This window comes from Heterocephalus glaber, unplaced genomic scaffold, assembly GCF_053883595.1.
Source record: "Heterocephalus glaber isolate CG9 unplaced genomic scaffold, H.glaber_assembly_v1.0 deba00001472, whole genome shotgun sequence".
Classification (NCBI taxonomy): domain Eukaryota; kingdom Metazoa; phylum Chordata; class Mammalia; order Rodentia; family Bathyergidae; genus Heterocephalus; species Heterocephalus glaber.
The window spans coordinates 58,862,483-58,885,169 of record NW_028258315.1 but is presented as its reverse complement, the minus strand read 5'-3'; the positions used below and the strand labels follow the sequence as shown (position 1 = coordinate 58,885,169).

The 22,687-nt window shown below is 37.3% G+C and overlaps 1 protein-coding gene and 1 pseudogene across 6 annotated transcripts in view; one reads left to right on the top strand and one right to left on the bottom strand.

The window, feature by feature from the left end:
* The window catches only part of Sumf1 (sulfatase modifying factor 1), a 671,842-nt gene that overhangs the window by 249,421 nt on the left and 399,734 nt on the right, over positions 1-22,687 (top strand). For all 6 annotated transcript variants that reach the window (XR_015439151.1, XR_015439148.1, XR_015439149.1 and 3 more), the window contains one exon: positions 8,242-8,346. The gene's annotated coding sequence lies outside the window, so the exon portion shown is untranslated. The remainder of the gene's footprint in view (positions 1-8,241; positions 8,347-22,687) is intronic.
* Positions 6,269-6,800, bottom strand: LOC101724456 (single-stranded DNA-binding protein, mitochondrial pseudogene; annotated as a pseudogene).

The window sequence follows — 22,687 nt, the reverse complement described above, 5'->3', positions numbered from 1 at the left end:
ATTTTTTGTATCATTCTCTTAGTCTCCATTGCATTGATTTCTCCTCTGATCTTTATAATTTCCTCCCTTGTATGAGCTTTGGAGTTGTCCTCCTCTTTTTCTTGTAGAAGTTTGAGGTTCAGCCTCAGATTGTTTAATTGGGCTCATTCTGTCTTCCTACTATGCATATTCACTGGTATGATTTTCCCTCATAAGACTGCTTTCATTGTGTTGCATAGATTCCGATATGCTGTATTGTCATTGTCATTTAATTTAAGGAACTGTTTGATTTCTTCTTTAAATTCCTCTGTGACCCATTGGTTGTTAAGAAGTGTGTTGTTCAGTTTCCACATGTTTATGAAATTTTTCCAGTTTCTTTTGCTGTGGATCTCCAATTTCATCGCTCTGTGGTCTGATAATATATAGGGGATAACTTCAATTCCTTTGCACTTACTTAAACATGTTCTATGTGTGAGTATGTGGTCTATTTTGGAGAATGACCCATGTGCAGCTGAGAAGAATGTGTATTCTGATTTTGTGGGGTGGAAAACTCTGTAAACATCTGTTAAGTTCCTTTGTTCAGGAGTTCAATTGAGGTCTAGTATTTCATTACTTATTTTTAGTCTAGTTGATCTATCTATTTGTGACAGTGGGGTGTTGAGGTCCCCCACTACAATTGTATTAGTTCATATATGACTTTTCATGTCCGTTAGTATTTGTTTTATATAGTTGGGCACACTAGTGTTTGGTGCATAGATATTTATGATTGTCATCTCTTCCTCTTGGATTGTTCCCTTTACAAGGATGTAGTGACCTTCTTTGTCTCTCTTAATCAGTGTTGGCTTGAAATCTACTTGGACTGCAAAGAGGATAGCTACTCCTGCTTTTTTTTGTGTTCCCGTTGCATGGAATATTGTTTTCCACCCTTTAACTTTCAGTGTATGAGTTTCCTTTTGAATTAAGTGTGTTTCTTGTATGCAGCATATTGTTGGATTTTGCTTCTTGACCCATTCTGCCAGTCTATTTCTTTTGATTGGTGAATTGAGACCATTAACGTTGATGGTTATAACTGAAACATATTGACTTGTCATTGCCATGACTTTTTCTTTTTTTGGGGTTCTCGCCCTTTGCATTTAATTTCTTGTCATGCCAGATGGGTTCATTCTGCTTTGCTTCCTGGGGTTGTGATCCTCAATGTCTGTTCCTAGGATATTGTGTAAAATTCTTTGGAGTGCTGGTTTGGTATTCATGAAGTTCCTAAGGTGCTCTCTTTCATGAAAGTATCTTATTTCTCCATCAATTTTGAGAGATAGTTTTGCAGGGTATGTCAATCTGTGTTGGAGGCTGTTTTCTTTTAGGGCTTGGAATATGTCACTCCAAGCTCTTCTTTCCTTGATGGTTTGTGTTGAGAAGTCTGCTGTGATTCTGATGGGATTTCCTTTGTGTGTGATTTGTTTCTTTTCTCTAACTGCTTGGAGAACTTTGTTCTTGAGTTTCTGGAATCTTACCAATTATATTCCTATGTTTAGATTTTTTTTGATCAAGGCTATTTGGAGTCCTATATGCCTCACTTATCTGTATGTCAAGCTCTTTTCCCTTGTTTGGGAAGTTTTCTGCCTTTACTTCTGTGAAGAGTTTTTTTATGTCATCTGCACTCTCTCCTGTTTCTTCCTTGACTCCAATCAGTCTTATGTTATTCTTTGCGTTGTCTAGCTGCTGTTGGATTGATTTCTCATACTCCCTTATAATTTTGTAGCAATTTTGCTTTTCCTATTCATTAATTGCAATCTTATCTTCTATATCTGAAATTCTCTCCTCACATTGGCTCATTGTGCTGTTTAGACTTTCACTGGAGTTTTTCATCTCCTGGAAATCTATTTGCATCTGTTTTATTGATTCCATTTGTTTCTTATGTTGGGATTCCATCATGTTCCTGAGCTCCTCCCTAGATTTTTTAATTGTTTCTTGCTTTAGGAGCACAATCTCTCCTGTTATCTGAGAAATTATTTCTGATTTCATTTTTTCCAGATCCCCTTTTGTTGCCAGTTCAGTGGGTCCAGGTGGTTGAGTATCAGAGTGTTCCGTCTCATTTCCCTTTGGGGTTGCTGTAGGTGATCTGGAAGTCTGGTTTTGAGACTTATTTACCTGATTTCTCATTTTGACTGGGGGTGGGTGGGGGAGTGCTGTTGACGCCCTTGAGAATCACCTCCTCTGAGCTGGGAGTGGTAGGATAGGGGCCGGGAGCAGCAGTAGGCGTGGTGGCTGAGAAGCTCCTTCCTTTTGGCCGGGAGCAGAGGGAGGGATGGTTGTCAGGAAGCCCCTTCATCTGGACCAGGAGCAGTAGGACACGGCTCAGAAGCCCCTACCTCTGGATCGGGAGCAGCGGGAGGGATGGTGACTCAGAAACCCCTTCCTCTGTCCTGGGAGCAGTTGCATGGCAGCTCAGAAGCCCCTAACTCTGGGCCAGGAGTGGTGGGAGGGATGGTGGCCTGGAAGCCCCTTCCTCTGGGCTGGGAGCAGCGGGAGGGTTGGTGCCCAGAAAGCCCCTTCCTCTGGACCAGGAGCTGTGGTACGGCGGCTCAGAAGCCCCTACCTCTGGGTCGGGAGCAGCAGGACCCAGTACCGTGGTCTGGTGGTCTGGTGTCCTCTGCGTCTTTGTAGTGTGGAACCAGTTGGCTGTACAGAGGAGCGGGGGGTTGTGTCCAGTGTATTGCTGCCTCTCCATTTTCTGATATCATCTTCAATCTCTCTTTTCAGATTGCTATAGTTTTCAGATTTCTTTTGTTAAGTTGATTCCTAGGTATTTCAGTTTTTTGGATGCTATTGTGAAAGGAATTGTTTGCCCTATTTCTGTCTCAGTGAGTCTGTTATTCATGTAGAGAAAAGCTATTGAATTTTGTGTGTTGACCTTGTATCCAGCTAGTCTACTGAATTTGGTTTTTATATCTAGAAGACTTTTGGTGGCATTTTGGGGTCTTCTATCTAGAGTATCATGTCATCTGCAAATAATTACAATTTGACTTCTTCATTTCCTATCTTTATTCCTTTTATTTCTTCCCTTGTCTAATTGCCATGGCTAATGTTTCAAAAACTATATCAAACAAGAGTGGTAATAATGGACATCCTTGTCTTGTTCCTGATTTTAGTGTGAAGGATTTCAGATTTTGACCATTTAGTGTGATACTAGCAGTTGGTTTTTCATAGATGGCTTTTATCAGATTGAGGTAGAGTCAATCTATTCCAATTTTTTGTAGGGTTTTTATCATAAATGCGTGTTGTATTTTGTCAAATGCTTTTTCTGCATCTATTGAGATGATCATATGGTTTTCCTCCTTGGCTCTATTGATATAATGTATTACATTGATTGATTTTCATATATTGAACCATTCCTGCATCCCTGGGATGAATCCCACTTGATCAGGGTGTATGATCTTCTTGATGCTCTTCTGCATTCTATTTGCCAGTATCCTATGCAAGATTTTTGCATCTATGTTCATTAGTGAGATTGGCCTATAGTTCTCCTTTTTGGTTGGGTCTTTCTCTGCTTTGGGGATCAAGGTGATGCTTGCTTCTAGGAATGAATTTGGGAGTATTGCTTCCCTTTCAATTTCATTGAAGAGTTTAAACAGCAGTGGCAGTAGTTCCTCTCTAAATGTCTTGTAGAATTCAGCAGTGAAGCTATCAGGACCTGGGCTTCTTTAACATGTTATGTTTTTAATTACATTTTCAATTTCCTTGGTTGATATTGGGTTGTTTAGAATTTTCAGGTCTTCTTCATTCAACTTCTGTAATTCATATGTATCTAGTAATCTGTCCATTTCTTCTGTGTTTTCTGTCTTATTGGCATATAGATTCTTGAAGTTGGTATTGATGATCCACTGGATTTCTGCTCCATCCATTGTAATTTCACCCTTTTCATTCCTAATTGGACGGATTTGCATCTTTTCTTTCCTTTTTCTGATAAAGTTGGCTAAGGGTTTATCAATTTTGTTTATTCTTTCAAAGAACCGACTCTTGGCTTCATTGATTGTTTGCATCGTTCTTAGTCTCCATTGCATTAATTTCTCCTCTGATCTTTACAGTTTCCTCCCTTGTATGAGCTTTGGGTTTGTCCTGCTCTCCTTGTTCTAGAAGCTTGACTTTGAGCATTATTTTGTTTAATTGGGCTCACTCTGTTTTCCTAATATGAGTGTTCACTGTTCTGAATTTCCCTCATAAGACTGTTTTCATTGTGTCTCATAGATGCTGACATGCTGTGTTGTCATTGTCATTTAATTGAAGGAACTGTCTGATTTCTTCTTTAATTTCCTCTGTGACCCATTGGTTATTCAGAAGTGTATTGTTCAATTTCCATGTGTGTATAACATTTTTGCAGTTTCGTTTGCTACTGATCTCCAATTTCATTGCACCATGGTCTGATGATATACAGGGGATAACTTTAATTCTTTTGCACTTACTAAACATGCTCTATGAGCAAGTATGTAGTCTATTTTGGAGACCAACCTATGTTCAGCTGAAAAGAATGTGTGTTCTGATTTTGTGGGGTGGAACACTCTGTAAATATCTGTTAAGTTCATTTGTTCAAGAGTTCAATTGAGTTCTAATATTTCATCACTTATTTTTTGTCTAGTTGATCTATTTATTCATTTATTTATTTATTTATTTATTTGGTATCGGGGAGTGAACTCAGGTCCCTGTGCTTGCAAGGCAGGCAGCAGAAGCACTGAGCTAAATCCCTGGACCCTGATCTACCTATTTGTGACAGTGGGATGTTGAGGTCCCCCACTAAAATTGTCTTAGTGCATATATGACTTTTCATGTCTGTTAGTATTTGTTTTATATAGTTCGGCCCACTTGTGTTTGGTGCATATATATTTATGATTGTCACCTCTTCCTCTTGGATTGTTCCATTTACAAGGATGTAGTGTCCTTCTTCATCTCTCTTAATCAGTGTTGGTTTGAAATTCACTTGATCTGCAAAGAGGATAGCTACTCTTCCTTTTTTTCATGTTCCTATCACAAGGAGTATTGTTTTCTACCCTTTAGCTTTCAGTCTATGAGTTTCTTTTTGAATTAAGTGTGTTTCTTGTATGCATCATATTGTTGGATCTTCCTTCTTGACCCATTCTGCCAGTCTATTTCTTTTGATTGGTGAACTGAGACCATTAACATAGATAGTTAAAACTGATACACATTGACTTATCATTGTCATGACTTTTTCTTTTTGTTGGATTCTCCCCCTTTGTATTTAATTTCTTGTTGCACCCTATGGATTCATTGTGCTGTGGTTCCTGTGGTTGTGATCCTCATTGTCTTTCCTAGGACATTGTATAAAATTTTTTGGAGTGCTCGTTTGGTACTCATGAAGTTCCTAAGGTGCTCTTTGTCGTGAAAGTATCTTATTTCTCCTTCAATTATGAAAGATAATTTTGCAGGGTACATCAATCTGGGTTAGAGGCTGTTTTTCTTTAGGGGTTGTAATATATCACTCCAAGCTCTTCTTGCCTTGAGGGTTTGCATTGAGAAGTCTGCTGTGATTCTGATGGGCTCTTCTTTGTATGTGATTTGTTTCTTTTCTGTCACTGCTTGTAGAACTTTGTTCTTGTGTTGGCTTTCTGGAATCTTAACAATTATATATGCCTATGTGTAGATTTTTTTGATCAAAGCTATTTGGAGTATCAGAGTATTTGAGTATCAGAGTGTTCCATCTCATTTCCCTTTGGGGTTTCTGTAGATTATGTGGAAGCCAGATTTTGAGACTTGTTTCTGTGTCTTCCCATTTCAATTGTGGTGGGGTGAATGTGTGCCCCCCCGTGCCTGTGTGGCTTACCTCCTCTACACTGGGAGTGGTGGTACTGCAGCCTGGAAGCCTCCTCCTCTGCACTGGGAGCAGTGGTCCGGTGGCTGGTAAGCCTCCTCTGCACTGGGAGTGGTGTTCTGTTGGCCCAGAAGCCTCCTCCTCTGTGCTGGGAGCAGTGGTATGGTGGCCAGGAAGCCTCCTCTGCACTGGGAACATTGGTAAGGTGGCCCAGAAGTCTCTTCTGTGCTGGGAGCAGCCCCTTTCAATTTCCTTAAAGAGTTTGAGTAGTAGTGACATTAGATCTTCTCAAAAGTTCTTGTAAAATTAATCAGTGACTCCATCAGGACCTTGGATTTCTTTGTTGGTAATAGGTTTGGCTAAGGGTTTGTCTATTTTTTTTCATAAAATATCATTTTAATTCTTGTCCTTAAAACTATAAAGATTATACATGATTTGAAAATGAGACTGTACCAAACAATGACCAAAGAATCATCTGTTCATTCCTTTCATCTGGTCACTCAAAAAGATAATGTTATCATCTATGATTGTTGTTGCTTGTCCCCTCACATTATTCTTATGCATGTATTCACCATTGTCTATTTTCCCTTCCGTGAAAATTCGACACCCCACTTTCACATATTGATATGCTACATCTGTAAGGCCTGGCCGAAACACTGATATTTGGTGCCATGTTGTCTGTTGACTGACATCACCTATTTGGTATGCTTCACTGTCCCCTGATTGCTACATCTCATTTGTTGCTAGAGAAAATATAGTGACTGGATTTTTTCCTTCCACCTGTCTCATGACAGGGTCTTGATCCACTCGCCCAAGCAACTGTACCCGATTTAGAGATCTTTCAAGAACAAAACTGCTGGCTACATCAGACTCATGTCTTACAAACTGATGAATCACCTGTAATAAAGGTCTTCGAAAAAGCATGGCTCCTATCTTCTTTTTTTACAATCTAATCTTTTGGGCTCTTCCTGACATGCCAGCCAGCCTGGGTTTGTCTATTTTATGTTATCTTTCAAAGAACTAGCTCTTTGCTCTATTCATTCTTTGTTATTGTTGGGTTTTTTCAGTCTCAATTGCATTAATTTCTCCTTTGATCTTTATCATTTTCTTCCTATTCTAAGCTTTGGGTTTAACTTGGTCTTTTTTTCTAAAAGTTTCAGTTTCAACATTAGGTTATTCATTTGAAAACAAAAACAAGAACAGAACAAAATAAAAAGCTAAAAACAGTGTTCACACACAAAAACCCAAAAATAAGCATTAAAGATAACCAATGAAATATACAGAGAAAAAAAAAACAGTAAAAGCAAAGAAAAAAAAAAGGTATTTCTTGTGATTTCAAGGCCTTGGTCATTTTCTGGGGTATACAGTTTTGTCATAGTGTCCATTTCAAGGCATGACTCTGCTCTCACTGGTAGACAATGGAGGCGCTCAGAGCCCAGATCCATGTGGATAACCACAGAAAGTTATCTGCAGGGTTATTTTAAAGTGCTGATTCTGGGAATTTCAAATCCACAGAAATTCAGGTTGAACCTGGCCTCTGGTTATGGGGTAGGGACTGAGTCATTTAGCTAATAGCACTCTGGTTGGCTCTTGCCCCCTGACCATGGCTCCCTGATGATGGGGATCTCCTTTGGTTGATTTTTTTTTACCAAGTCGCTGTGGGAGTTTAACACTGGGAACCCTGAGATGAAGCCATTCTGCTTCTGCTCTGAGTACCTCTTGTGTTGGCTTCTCCCTAAAATTTCATGTGACCAGGTATTCTCTCCACAGATGCTGGGGATGGAGTCACTCACCAGCTGTTGTAGTGCATGGCATCCACTGCTCCATTCCACTGATTTGTTTTTCCCTGAAGGCCTATGGAGTTTCCCCCTTTCACTGTAGATTTCATGAGCACTTTCTCTCACCATGAGCCAGGAGCCAGGGAGAAAGTGCAGATTGCTCTTTCCTTTTTCTGCATTGTTGTCTTTCTCTTCAGTTTCTCTGTAGGTTCCAATTTTCCCTTCAGATCCTTTCTGGGTCCCAGGGATCCACCTCCTTCCCTTTCTTCCCCAAGTTGTTATTTTCCAGTTTCTGTATTCCAAATCCTGGAGAGGATGATGTACTGCTGCTTACTGCTCCACCATCTTCCTGGACATGCCCATGGGTACTTTTTTTTTTTTTTATAATCATTAGATTTTCCCAAAATGATGGAGCAGTGAGTGCCAGCAACTCAGCTTCTCCAGGAGAAAGTATCTAGAGTCTGTAAAACCATAGATAGGAGATTAATTAAAGTGATTGGAAGTTTCCTGGGAATCACAAGGAAACTTACAGAAGAAAATATGATTTTTTTGATACCGAAGAAATAGATCACACCCTGGAGTAGACACCTCACAGCACCACTGACAGTGGTTGGCTACCCACCAGCTGGGAGTGAAAGTGAAACTAACAACTCTTTTTGCTCACAGAGAACTGAAGAACTGCATCAGGACTTAGAAAATCATCTGTAGTCGGAAACAGTGCAGAGAGAATGGGACACTGCTTCCAGAACAGCCTTCCACAGTCAATGGTTGGTGAGTACAAATCCCTGCAGCTATAGTTGCAGAGCAAAAGTTGGTGGGGATGCCATTGTGGGGAAGGTTTGAGTATTTGAACCTGGGTCCCAGAGCAGCCCCTTAGCTCACTCACACTTAGCCCCTCACACTGTCAAGTTGCCAGAGTGGATGAGGGAAAGACAGTCACAGGAGACTACCAAGTAGTTGGAGAGCAGAGTGGGAGCAGTATTGGTGAGAGGCAGGGACTGGTGAACCCAGACCTGGATACCATTGTCAGAGGCCAGGTTCAGCATGAGTTACACAGGATTGGAAGCCCCCATTTGTGCCATGTTCTCACTGTAAGCAGATCTCTATACCCAGCACTGTTCTGCGGGTGAACTGCCACCTTAGATTTCCAGTATGCATAGAGATGCGTCCTAACTTGAGGTCTGCTCCTTAACCTTAGGCTGGGGAAAAGAGCCATGCACCCAAAACAATAGAAAACTTTCCTTTATTTTTCTTTATTTGATTGGATTATTTTTACTTTTTATTTTACTTTTAAATTTTTAATTTTTTGATATTTTCCCTTCTGTACATTTTTTCTTCTCACATTTATTTCATTATTTTACCCTTTTTTCTTTTATGAGCATGTGTGTATGTGTGGTTCTCTTCCTCCTTTTTTTCTCTCAGTATACTTTATAGAAGGCAAGAAAATTTTGCCTTGTCCTTTTATGTCCCTCCTATTTTTATCCATATCCCCTTTTCTTACTTCTTTCTGCTGTCTTATTCAGTCTTAATTTTTTCTTTTCTCTCCCCCTTTTCATTTGTCTCCATTTAACTTTTCCTCTAATATTTATATCAGTCATAGAATCTTTTCCAATCCCTATTTCTCATGACCAATTTTGTACCCAGTTTTCCCCATTATCCTCGTCTAAATATATAGTATATGATCATTATCATTAGGATCCTTTGCCCTCCCCCTGTTTATCCCTTCCCATACCAGAGCAGAGGACTTAAGAAAGGGGAGGAAGAGGAGAAACAATCCTTATTTTCCTTTTTTTTTTTTCCTTTTCTTTTCCTTCACCCTTGACATTACCAGATCCCCAACCCACTGGGCTTTAGATAACTGGTTTTATAAATTCATGTTGACTATTGTTTTTCACTACTAAAGGAGACATAGCCATCACATTTAGTGCACATTAAATGTGGGTCAAGACTTGGGTGGTTATGATGCTTGCACTATAACTATAGATTTCTTTTTTAGGCTAAGTGGAAACCCCAAACAGTGTATCATGCTATGTTATTTCTCAACCAGCCCTGATAGATGCTACTGTAACAGGTTAGCCTGTTACTTCTGTAGCTTATTTGATTGGATATGAATGATCCTGACACAGTGGACAATTTTTTGCCAGTGAACCTGTCTGTGGAATACACCATCACACCCAGGGAGAGGGACAGCAAGGGTTCCTAACTCAAGAACTTAGACTGGATCAGACTCAGCAATAATGGGCCTGCAACCTGGCAGAAAGAAGTTCTGAGTCTGAGTTAGCTTCAGTATTGTGGTAGAGGGATCAGAGGAATTAATGGTATGTGAGCACTCAGACTCTCTGGCAAAGAAGCTATTGGTGATCACCTATGCAATGTCTATTGTAATATTTAATCTGTATTCCCATAGGACATCTTATAGCTTTAAAGTTTTGTATGTTTTTTGATTTATTTAGTAATTTGGGGTTATGTTATGCTCTTTTGTGGTTTCCTATGCTTATCAGGTTTCTACTTTTGTGTATTTGTTCTTTCATGAGCTCTAATTGAATAGGTGTCTAGGTTCTTTCCTTCATTTCAGCTCCCTATCTAGTTTCTTCACTTCAATCCTCTGCGACAATGTTAGGAGCATATTTCTTTATTCTTTTTCCAAACATGTAAACTCCTCCCCAAGTTTTAAAATTCTCCATACTTAGTTCGCTCACAGTCACACCTATCTTCTCTAGTGATATTCCTTGTTTCTCCCCATCCTAAGGCTTTGGTTCTTCAATATCTTACCTATCTTATTGTCTTCCCTATCAGCAAGTTCTGACTTCTACATAGCTTTCCTCAATCCTATATCCAGCCCTTGCCCTCACAAAGTATCCTCTGAACATTTTCAGTACAAACCCTTCAACTCAGCTAAAAGTACTCCAACAAAATCAGACCCCAAACCAACCTTTTCTTCTCACCTACCACTATTCCCGCCTTTAGACCTCTCCCTTAGTGTCTAACACTCCTCATCCAACCACCTCCTATACTCCCCATCCCACCTCACCTACCTCATTTCAGAACAACCACAAATAATATACTGTCATATTGTGCACAGAGAATAGACAAAGGGGCAAGTGTATCTGCAAGGACTGTCATATAGATGTGTTGTAAAGTTGAATTTGTGTATGCTGTTATAACCAGAAGTAATTCTTTGGGCAAAACATAGGGACAGAATTGAAATCATTTAAAGGAAATAACAGAAGAAGTACATACTAGTGCTGGACATAAAAAACTTAAAATTATTTATAGGGAGGCAACATCTTATTAAAAATATCCTATGACCCACAAACTCTGCTCTCTTCTCTAGTCTTCATCCTGCAGTAACCCACCTTTACTGACAACCCCTGAAACATTTCCAGAAACCTCTGAAGTAGGCTCCAGTCTCCTGCCCAGTGCATGATGCAGGGCTGAGAAAAGAACTAAAAGACAGGACTAACAGAGACAGAAAGCATGGTGCCAGGATGACCAATGCTGGTGCAACCAACAAAGTCCCTGGCCAGTCCAAGCCACTGATTTTTATTGGTAATCAATTGGAAAAAAGGTGAGCTACGTGCAAGGGCAGAACTATGTGTGAGGAGGATATGCAGTTATGCATTTTCTATGGAAATTAATGTAAGCAAGGCTCGTGAAGAGCAAGACAAAGCATTCTTGAATTAAGAACAGAATAGACAAAATATATGGTTGTAATTAGAACATTGTCCTAGTAAGAAGGTTTTAATTGTGGGAATGGAATTTGGGTGTGAGTTACTCTGACCTCAGCACCTAGGCTTTGGCTAGACTCACTTCTCAAAACAAGCCAGTTGGGGGGTTAACTTTTCACAGCCTGCACTGCTCATAATCATGCTTTGGGCATAATCAATATTGCAGTCCCCTGCACACCCTCCCCCCAAAGAGGAGAGGAAAAAAGGAGGGACATATATGATTTAAAAAAGATTATATATATATATATATATATATATGCGCAGATACACATAGAAGAATGGAGAAGCAAGAAAATAGAAAATCTCTGACTCCTCCAACTCTCCCAAGGCAGGACAAGGTGTCAAAAAAGGGAGAATAAAATGAATACCAGGTAGCAGAAATCTATGAGAAGTTCACAGAAGGGATGAAGAAAATAGATGATCTTAAAGAGGAAATAAACCAAAATTTTACAGCAATTTCACTCAATATGCCCACAGTGAATTTCAGGGAAATAAGTAAAAAAGTGGACAAGCTAATCAAAACAGTTCAAAATTTGAATGACAGATTCAACAAAGATATGGAATTCTTGAAAAGATGTCAGAAATACCTGAAATAAAAAAACTGTATAAAACTCATACTTTGGAGCAATGACTAATGTAAAGACAGATATTGATATTGATGACAAAAGAAGGAATTATGATAAAGATGTCAAAGAAGCCAAAAAGAAAATAAGAGAACAAGAGAAGTCTATCCAGGAGCTACTAGATGACAACAAAACCTGCGTAAGGCTAATTGGAATTAGAGAAAAACTAGATAGCACAGATGGATTCACTAATATACCTACAGAAATCATGAAAGAAATTTTCCCAAATATAAGAAAAGAATTTAAAATTCAAGTAAGCAATGCTTATAGAACACCAAACAATTATGATGAAAAAGAAGCTCACCAAGGCATATCCTTACTAAATTACCAGATATTCAGCAACAAATAAACAAACAAGGAAGCAAAAAACAAACAAACAAACAAAAACCCCACAGAATTTTAAAAGCATCCAGAGAAAAACAAAAAATTACATATAAAAATAAACCAATTAGAATCACAGCAGACTTTTCACCATAAACCTTAAAGCCCAGAACAGCTTGGAGTAAAGTATTTCAATACCCAAGAACAAATAACTTCCAACACAAATTAACTTACCAAACAAAGCAATCCTTCAAAATAGATGCAGAAATAAGACATTTCATGAAAATGACAACTTAGAAGATATATGAGTGCTGAACCAGCTCTAGAGAAACTACTTAAGAATATTCTGTACAGAAACAGTGACTCAGATACAGCTAAAAATGCAGAGGAAACTAGTGAGGTCAATGGGTAAACAGTAAGAAAAAACATCAGGGAAAGAAAAAGTCTACACCAACAGATAAAGAAAGCAATGATAGTAAATACCCAACACATCTCAGTAATATCTCTCAGTGTCAACAGCCTCAACTCTCCATTTCAAAGACACAGACTGGCAGACTGGATAAAAAAAACAGAATCCAACAATCTGTTGTATTCAAGAAAATAATTCAAAATTCTAATCCAAAAAGATATTCATAGATTAAAAATTAAATGATGGAAAACATTTAATGCACCTGGACTCTGAAAACAAGCAGGGGAGCAATTCTAATATCAGACATGGTAAACTTCAAGCTAAAACTGATTAGAAGAGACAAAGAAAGTCATTGCATACTAGTTAAGGGAACAAAGCAACAGAAGAGATAACATTGATAAACATATATGCACTGAATACCAAAGCACCTATCTTCATTAAAAAACCCTGCTAAAATAAAAAAATAAAATAAGCACTGATACAATCATAGTAGGGGATTATAACACCCCACTTTCACAAGGAGATTGAACAACTAAACTAAAACTGATAACAAACTTTCAGAGTGGAACCACACCCTTAAACATATGGACTTAATAAATATTACAAAGTATTCCACCCCTCTATGACAGCAGCACATGGTACCTTTTCCAAAATAGATCACATACTGGTTCACAAAGCCTGCTTAAGTAGTTATAAAAAAATAGAAATTACCCCATGCATCCGATCAGACCACTGTGCATTGAAAATAAAAATAAACAATGGAAGAAATTTCAGAAAAGGCAAAAGCTCCTGGGAAGTCAACAATATACTCATAAGCAACCAATGGGTCACAGAAGAAATCAAAGAAGAAATTTAAAATTTCTGGAAGTTAATAACAATAACAGTACAACGTGTTGAAACCTCTGGGACACTATGAAAGCAGTTCAAAGAGGAAAACTTGTTTCAATCAATTAAGAAATCAGAGCTCAAATTAGGAAACCAGAGTAAGCTCAAATAGTCTAATGAGAAATATTAAGATACTTGAGAAACAGCACCAAACTAGCCTTAAACTGAAATTAAGGAGGGAAATTATAAGGATGAGAGCAGAAATCAATGAAATTGAAACTAAAGAAACAGTAAACATAATCAATGAGTCAAAAAGCTGGTTGGTTGAAAGAATAAATCAAATAGGTAACCATCTAGCAAGACTTACCAAGAGAAAATGAGAAAAGACTCACATCAATTCAATGAAAAAAAAAAGTGAAATCACAACAGACACTGTTGAAATCCAGAAAATAGCTGGTAACTACTTTGAAAAATTATATTCCAACAAATTAGCAAATTTTCAAAAATGGACAGATTCTTAGACACATACAAACTACCAAAATTAACCTAAGGAGACATAAATATGCTTATCAACCCAATAACAAGCAGTAAAATTGACACAGTAATAAGGAATCTGCCAAAAAAAAAATGTTGAGGACCTGATTGATTCACTGTTGAATTCTATAAAAACTTTAGGTATGTAGTATCACCAATACAGGAGTATCTTCAAAGAAATTGAAAGGGATGGAGTGCTCTCAATCTCATTTATGGAAGCCAGTATCACTCTGATCCTCAAAATTGATAAAGACCCAACTAAAAAGGAAAACTATAGGCCAATCTTCTTAATGAACACTGATGCAAAACCCCTCAACAAATTCAAAACATAAAAATCATCAGCATTTGTGCACACCAACAATGAATGGAATGAGAAGGAAATTATGATAATACCACTCACAGCAGTTTCTAGAAAAGTGAAATACCTAGGAATTATCCTAACCAAGGAAGTTAAATGCCTCAACAAAGAAAACTACAGTACTATGAAAAAGGAGATTGAAGAGGATATCAGAAAATGAAAAGCTATCTCCTGCTCCTGAATAGGCAGAATCAATATTGTCAAAATGGCCATACTCCCAAAACTATTATATAGATTCAACAAGCTCCAATCAAAATACCAACAGCATACTCTACAGACCTATGAAAACAATTATAAAATTCATAAGAAACCAGAAGAGACCCAGAATTGCAAAAGCAATTTTGGGCAACAAGAGCAAGGCAGGAGGCATAGCAATACCTGACTTTAAGCTATACTAAAAAGCAGTAGTGTTAAAAATGGCATGGAACTGGAAGAAAAACAGATACTTGGATCATTGTAACAGAATTGAGAATACAGAAACTTTCACAGACACATACACCTATCTTTAAAAAATGGGCAAAAAGCTTAATGTTGGAGGAAATATAGCCTATTCAACAAATGGTGCTGGGAAAACTGGTTATCTATGTGCAGAAGATTGAAAGTGAAACTTATCTCTCACCATATACTAAATTAAAATCAAAACAGATCAAAGATCTAACATGAAAACAGAAACTTAAAACCTACTGAAAAATAAAATAGGTAAAACAGTTGAAGTCATTGATATACGAAAAGATTTCCTAAACAGAACTTCATCAATTGCACAAGAAATAACAGCAAGAACCAACACATGGGATTATATCAGACTAAAAACTTCTGTACAGAAAAAGAACCAATCAGTAGATTGAGAAGACAACCTACAGAATGGAAAAAATTTTGCCACTCCCCTTTAGACAGAAGACTAATATATACAATATATAAAGAACTCAACAAAAATTAAACCACCTAAAATTAAGGATCCAGTCATGAAATGGGCAAGAGAAATTAACAGACAGTTCACAGAGGAAGAAATACAAATGTTCTACAAGTACATGAAAATGTGCTCAACATCTCTGACCATTAGAGAAATGCAAATTAAAATAATGCTAAGATTCCATCTTACTCCAGAAAAAATGTCAGCCATTAAGAAATCAAACAAAAGCAAATGCTGGCAATTCTTTATTGTTGTTGGCAATTCAGACTAGTGCAACCATTATGGAAATCAGCATGCAGAACTTAAATTAGAAATTCCATATGACTCAGTGATCCCACTGCTAGGTACCTTCACCAAAGAGCTTAGGACATCATACCACAGAAGTACATGCATAGAAGTGTTTATAGCAGCACGATTTTTAATAGTTAAATCTTGGAAACTATGTGTATACCCATCAACACGTAATTGGAAAAAAAATGTGATATACATTATATATACATATAAAACATATTACTACTTTGCTATAAATTATCTGTATAACCATCAACAGGTAATTGGATAAAAAAGTAATATAATATATGTCAGTATATAGTATATATAGTATTATGTTATACATATATAACATAATATTACTTTGCCGTAAAGAATGACAGATTTGAGACATTTGTAGAAAAATAGATGTTGAGGAAATATAATGTTGAGTGAAATAAATCAGACTCATAAGTTAAATACTGTATGGTATCTCTCATTTGAGTGAGTACAAACAAAGAGAATAATAAAGGATGAATAGAAGGGGAGGAGAAGATGGATCTCTTGCAATAGGGAAGTGGTTCAAGGGAAAAAGCATGAAGGGGAAGGGGAAATAAGTAGAATAAAGATATGCCATGTACATGAACCTAGTAACTTCAATTAATGTAAACATTATATGCAATAACATGAACTAAAATTAATAATATCAGCAAGAATGAAAAATGGGATAGGGAAATTGAAGGAGAAGGTAAGGAGAGGGAGGGAAGGAGAAGGAGATGGAAAAGAAAGAAGCAAGCTGTGGTATGCATATGTAACCACTCCCAAAGATGATTGTAAACTGCATGAACTACAAACATATACTAATAAAAATAAATTTTAAAAAGCCTAAAAATAAATAATAAACATCACTTATATAAAAATCACTATTCTTTTGAAAGTAAAACATGAACTTGGAATATAAGAAATCTAGGGGAAAAAAAAGCATGAAAGTAGAAGGGAGGCTGTTAGAGAAGAGGAAGGGTATAGGGAAGCAAAGAAAAAGGAAAGGTAGTGAGGGAAATGATCAAAATATATTATATGCATTTGCAGATATGCCCAAATGAGACCTTCTAGTCTTTATAACTAATATGCAGTAATAAAAAAGTAAAAAATAATACATGCAATTAGAAACAAAAATAAAATAGTATCAAAATTTCATAATAGAGATTTTTTTACCTTCACAAAAATTAATTCAACATGAGCCATAGACCTATGTGAAAAATGCAAAACTATTACACTTATAGGACATAACATCAGACAAAATCTAGGTGACCTTGGATTTGGTGAAGACTTTTTAGATACAGCGCCAAAGGCACAGTCTATGAAAAAATTGATGAGTCTCAATAAATTTAATTTAATGTGCTATGCCAGAGACACTATTAAGAGGGTAAGAGCAGCACAATGGGAGAGCAGCTGTGCCATGGTGGTGTGATGGAACAGCAGCTGCATCATGCTGCCTTTGCCTTCAGCCTGCTCCGTATTATGGATCCCACATCCTGGCCACTTCAAAGTGCCAACTCCTAGCTGGCTCTGCATTTTGGTTTCCCTCAGCACATGGCTGCAGGGACAGCAACCAACCAACCAACTTGGACAGAAAGGGTAAGCAGCTTCGAGTAGAAATAATGGGTAGACCAGCAGCACTAGCCCAAGAAAAGCACATGGCTGTTGTAAACTGCAAAAAACCATGGGGTTTTCACCCAAGAATGACTTCTTCATAGCAGGATAGAGCTGGAGAAGAAATTCAGTACGCTGCCTGCCATATTGCCAGAGAGAGTTCAATCAGGCACTATTCTGGGAAGAGGTTGATTGTGTTGGACTGAGCCATAGGAAAACTGCACTACAGGTTTTTTTTTTTTCCTGTATTTCCAGCGTTACCCTACCATAATGACTGGGTGAGATATGGCCTCAGGAGATAGATGCAGAGAGGGTGAAGGCTAGACATAGAACCCTTGAGAAGTTCAACCTCAGGCCAAGAAGGACTTGGGGCTATGCATTCCATGATGGGAGGCCAGGCCTGGGAAGTGTGGCTTTCAGAGGTGGCTGGTCTGAAGGTGATAGCATTGAGTCTAGCAGTCTGCTGAACTATATCCAACAGAGACAGGTGATCTGATTGCTTTCCTGTTTATCAATACCAATGGGGATGCATCTTGGCTTACACAGAGGGTCCTCTGGTGGGGATGGAGGAGATAGTTCATACTATAAAGTTGGATGGAGAGGACCATAACTTGCTGGATTCCAAGATTGCAGGTTTTAGAAGGAGACCACTGTTTTGGAAAGACAGAGAAAAATCCTATTGGACCATTTGTTTCCTTTTTTGATTTTGTGGTATGGAGTATTTTTCTTTTTCCTTTATCTTTTGTTTTTTTCTCTCTTTAATTTTTCCCTTATTATTTTTTCTTTCACTTTTCTATTTTTCTCATTTTTTGAGTTTGTTCTTTGTTATTTTTATCTAATACAATTAATTTCCTTTTACTCTTAGATCAGGTTCTTTGTTTCACTTTTCTAACCTCATTCTCAGGCTGGGGATGTAGCTCAGTGGTGCCATGCCTGCCTGGCAAGCACAAGGCCCTGAGTTTGATTCCCTGTACTGAGGGGAAAAAAATCTAACGTCATTCTCATCTTCCATTACTTAATTTTTCAAATTGTATATTTTTGTGTTCCTGTTCCACACACTCTCTATTTTACTAGTATAACCATTAAGCTTTGTGAATCTATAGGTAGTTAATTATATGCTATTACTGTTGAATACTGTTCTATTGTTAGTGGAGGTAAAGTTGTTGCCTTTAGTAGATACTTACCGTAGGTCAATACAGTGAGTCCCCAACTTATAAATGAGTTCCTTTCCCGGAGAATGTTTGTAAGTTGGTTTCATTCATAAGTTCTACAAAGTGAGTTTTATAAAGTATAGTAGCTGTGAAAGTTCACAACTTGAATGTTCATAAGTCAGGGACTTACTGTACCTGGTTTATGTTAGTGATTATACTGTAATCATATATTTCTTTTCTGTGGTTGTAGTGATACGTTATTTGTTCTTAGGGTATGTCAGTATTCAGTTTGTCTTTGGCACTTTTATTGTTGCTGATTTTATTACTATAGACAAGATGACATAATTGTTGCTATCAACTGGTTTTTTCCTGTATGCCAAATATTGGCATTGCCTTGGTGTAATTAACAATATGGTCCATTCTCCAAGAACTGTATACTGAGTCAAATACACTGCAGCCTCCTCTCCCAAATAAATGGAGGTCAGGTGATTCTGGGACAGAGGCTAAGATATATAGTTAGCTACACTGAGAGTGGATCTTTGAAAAGCAGACACTAATTAGCAAGGTCTCCATACTACTAACAAAGTCTTCCACTGTAATCAGCCTTCAGCAGTTATCACAGAAAACAAACAAACAAACAATAGAAACTTGAGGAAAGCAAGGTAACAAAATGCCTCCAAAATCTTCCAACTTCTCCAAAGCCAATCCGTGGGGTATAGAGGGGAAGGAAATCAAAAGCCATACAGCCAAATTATTTGAAAGGATAACAGCAGAGATTAAAAAAAACCCAGATCAATAAGGTGCATGCAGAGTTCAAAAAAGATATAACTATAAACAGATAATGATCCTAATAAAACATTCAGTGAGTCTTTGGAAGACACTAAAAGGGCTAGCTGAGCTAAACAAAGAGATTCAGAATATGAATGTCCTGTATAGAAAAACATTAGAGTCCATGAAAAGGTATCTAACACAAGTTCAGGAGATTAAAAATTCTCCTCAAAGTATGAGCAGCAGAAGTGACCAGCATGAGACTAAGTATTAGAACTAGAAGACAGAGCTGTTGTTGGTGATCAATTATTGAGAGATGCAGATCTAGAGAAAATAATCCTAAAATTTGAATGAAACCAGAAGAGAGGCAGATTAACAAAAGCAATTCTGAGTAACAACAGGAAAGTGGGAAGTATCACAATCTTGGATTTGAATTTATATTATAAAGCTGCAGTGATAAAAACAGCATGGCACAGGCACAAAAACAGGTGGATCAATGGAATTGAATAGAGGAAGCAGAAACAACTCCAGGCACATTCACCTATTTGATCTTTGACAAAGGTGCTAAAAACACACATGGGAGGAAAGATAACCTTTTAATAAATGATGCTCAGAAAATTGGCTATCCATGTGCTTAAAGTTGGGTCTAGACTCAAGTATCTCATCATGTACTAAAGTGAAATCCAAATGGATCAAAGATCTAACAGGAACAATATGTTGGAAGAAAAAAGACATAAAACTCTGTAAGGTATATATAGGTATAGGCAAGGATTTTCTAAACCGAACTCACATGGCATAAGAAATGGTATCAAGAATCAACAAATGGGATCATATCAAGATAAAAATCTGCAGAGCAAAGGAAACAACCAACAGATTGAAGAGACAGTGTACAGATTGGGAAAACAATTTTTGCCAGCTATTCCTTGGACAGAAGATTAACATCTAGAACAGTGATAGTGAAGCTTTTAAAGCTTTCAATGATAACATCCATCTGTGGCACACATGTCTTAGTAATATCTATTTTTTAGAAGTTGTTTTTCCTCTTCTGCAGGCCCATTTATAGAAAATCCATGTTTGCCATTTTTCATGTCTCTTTTTATTTCTTCTTGTAGTTGTAAGATTTTATATCTCTAGTTCTTGATTTCCCAGTTTTGGGAAGTTGTACTGATGTCTTGCTAAAAAAAAAAAATCAAAAGAATTTAGCTTACATTTTTAAATTCTCTGCCAATATTGTTGCATATATGATTTTTCTATTTGGTTCCTTTGTAGTTTTTATACTATATTTTTGATATCTTAATTTTAATGTATTGTGTACCTTGGGATAGCAGCATATTTGTCTTTCCTGTTCAACACTTCATCATCGCCATGGTAACCATGTCTGAGATGAGTAGGCATGTTAGGCAGGGAGAGATGCGTGACTCTGGGTAGTACTGGGTGGGAAGAAGGGAGAAGATGGTACTCATAGTCTAGCAATGGCAGTTCAAAAAGATCTGAGATGCTTGCACATAAAGAATGTCAGCAGATAGCCTTTTTGCTTCTTGTTTCAGCCATGCGCTGTCATAAGAAACATAAGGGCATAAGGTTCTCTAATAATGCCAGGAAAGGGCCCAGGATGCCTCCATAAATACATAATATTAATACATTTGGTTTTATGGTGGATATCTAAATGCAAAAGAATGCCATAAAGCATTTTCCCTAATTATAATTTTCACTGCTTGCATAATTTCTGTAGAGTTGTGTAACAGTTAATTTAGCCATTTACTGATTGATTATCCCAAAGGCTTTCTTGTAGGCCCTATATTCTGCTTTTCTGGCACATTCTCCCTAGTTGATCTGACCTTCAGTATGCGATGACTCCCAAATCTGTGCATCTAATCTAGCCTATTAATATCTCCTGAACAGGTGCCTCCAGTTTATGAAATTCAAACCTTATCTATCCTTTCCCTCCAGATATTGATAATCTTTCAGATTACAGTGAATAGTGCCACCATCAAAAAATTGGTCAGGCAAGAAAATTGGGTGTCAACCTTGACTACTCCATCTCCTTTATACTCTGACATACTGTATATTGTACAGTCAGTCATCAAGTCCTGTCGATGCTCCCTGCTAGATTTTTCCCCTGCTATATTTTTGATAATTCCACCAATTTACATTTGTCTTTACTGTTATTGTCCTTACCTAAGCCACCTTTGTTTATCAACTAGATTACTGCAGCTGTTTTCTACATGATTTTTTCCCCTCATTCTCTTCAAATTCTTTTACTGAGCTGCAGTCAGAGTGATCTTTCTAAAACACAAATCTGATTCGCTGCTCTCCTGCTTAAATATCTAATATGTAAATATATGGATATATACATATGAACACACAAATATATATATATATTTCTGATAATATTCCTTTTGATCTCATTAGTCTCATTCCTTGCTAAAAGTATTTCTTTCTTTTCCTTAACTATTCTATGCTCTTTTTCTTCTGGAATGTCACATGGGCTATTTGCTTTGCTTGGAATATTGCCCCTACACTTCTTAAAATGGCAACTAAGTCTTCTTTTTTCTTTTAGTTCAGCTTGGGTTACATATTTCTTCTACCCAAAATTTTTCCTTGGTCACTAACATTTGGGATAGGCACCACTCTTAGATGTTTCCAAGGAAATTTTAATTTTTTTTTTTTTGGTACCGGGGATCAAACTAGGGTCCTTGTGCTTGCGCAGCAGGAGACAAAACCACTGAGCTAAATCCCCGGCCAGGAAATTTTAATTTTTTCTATCAGAACATACTAATGCGTCATGCTACATAGTGATTCTTGTATGTACAACTGATCCTATGGCCTGTGAGTTATCTATATTTATATCTATATCTACACATCTATCTATGTGTATGTATGTATGTATATATATATATAAGCATCCGTGAACATGTAGTTTGAATGAATACATGCTGAGCATAAGAAGTGGAAAGACTCTGTCCAGCAGCTACATAGGCAATTGTCTGTAAGAATAAAAAAATAAAAGCAGCTAAATGAAAAAAAAATTCAATACACAAAGGTGGTTTCTAATTGCTGCTTGTATTTAGAAATGAAAAAGATATGTAATAATTCATATTCACTTTGTTCATAAATTGTTTTCTTTTCTTGAATGTTAATTTACTTCTATAATATAGAAATATTTAATGATAAAAATCATACATGTTCATCCTTGTCTTGCTCCCAAATTCAAAGACCCAATTCAAAAATGGGCATCTGAAATGAACAGACATTTCTCAGACAAAGAAGTAAAAGCAGCAAATAAATATATGAAAAAATGTTCAACATCACTGGTCATTTGAGAGATGTAGATGAGAACAACACTGAGATTCCACCTCACCCCAGAAAGAATGGCTGCTATTTAGAAATAATCTAATAACAAATGCTGGCAGGGGTGTGGGGAGAAAGGAACCCTTCTCCATTGCTGGTGGGAGTGCAGACTGATGCAACCACTGTGGAAATCAGTATGGAAATACCTCAAAGAACTAGGCTTAGAGGTCCCATTCAACCCAGCTATCCCCCTGCTGGATATCTACCCAAAAGAATTAAAAGAATCTTACCA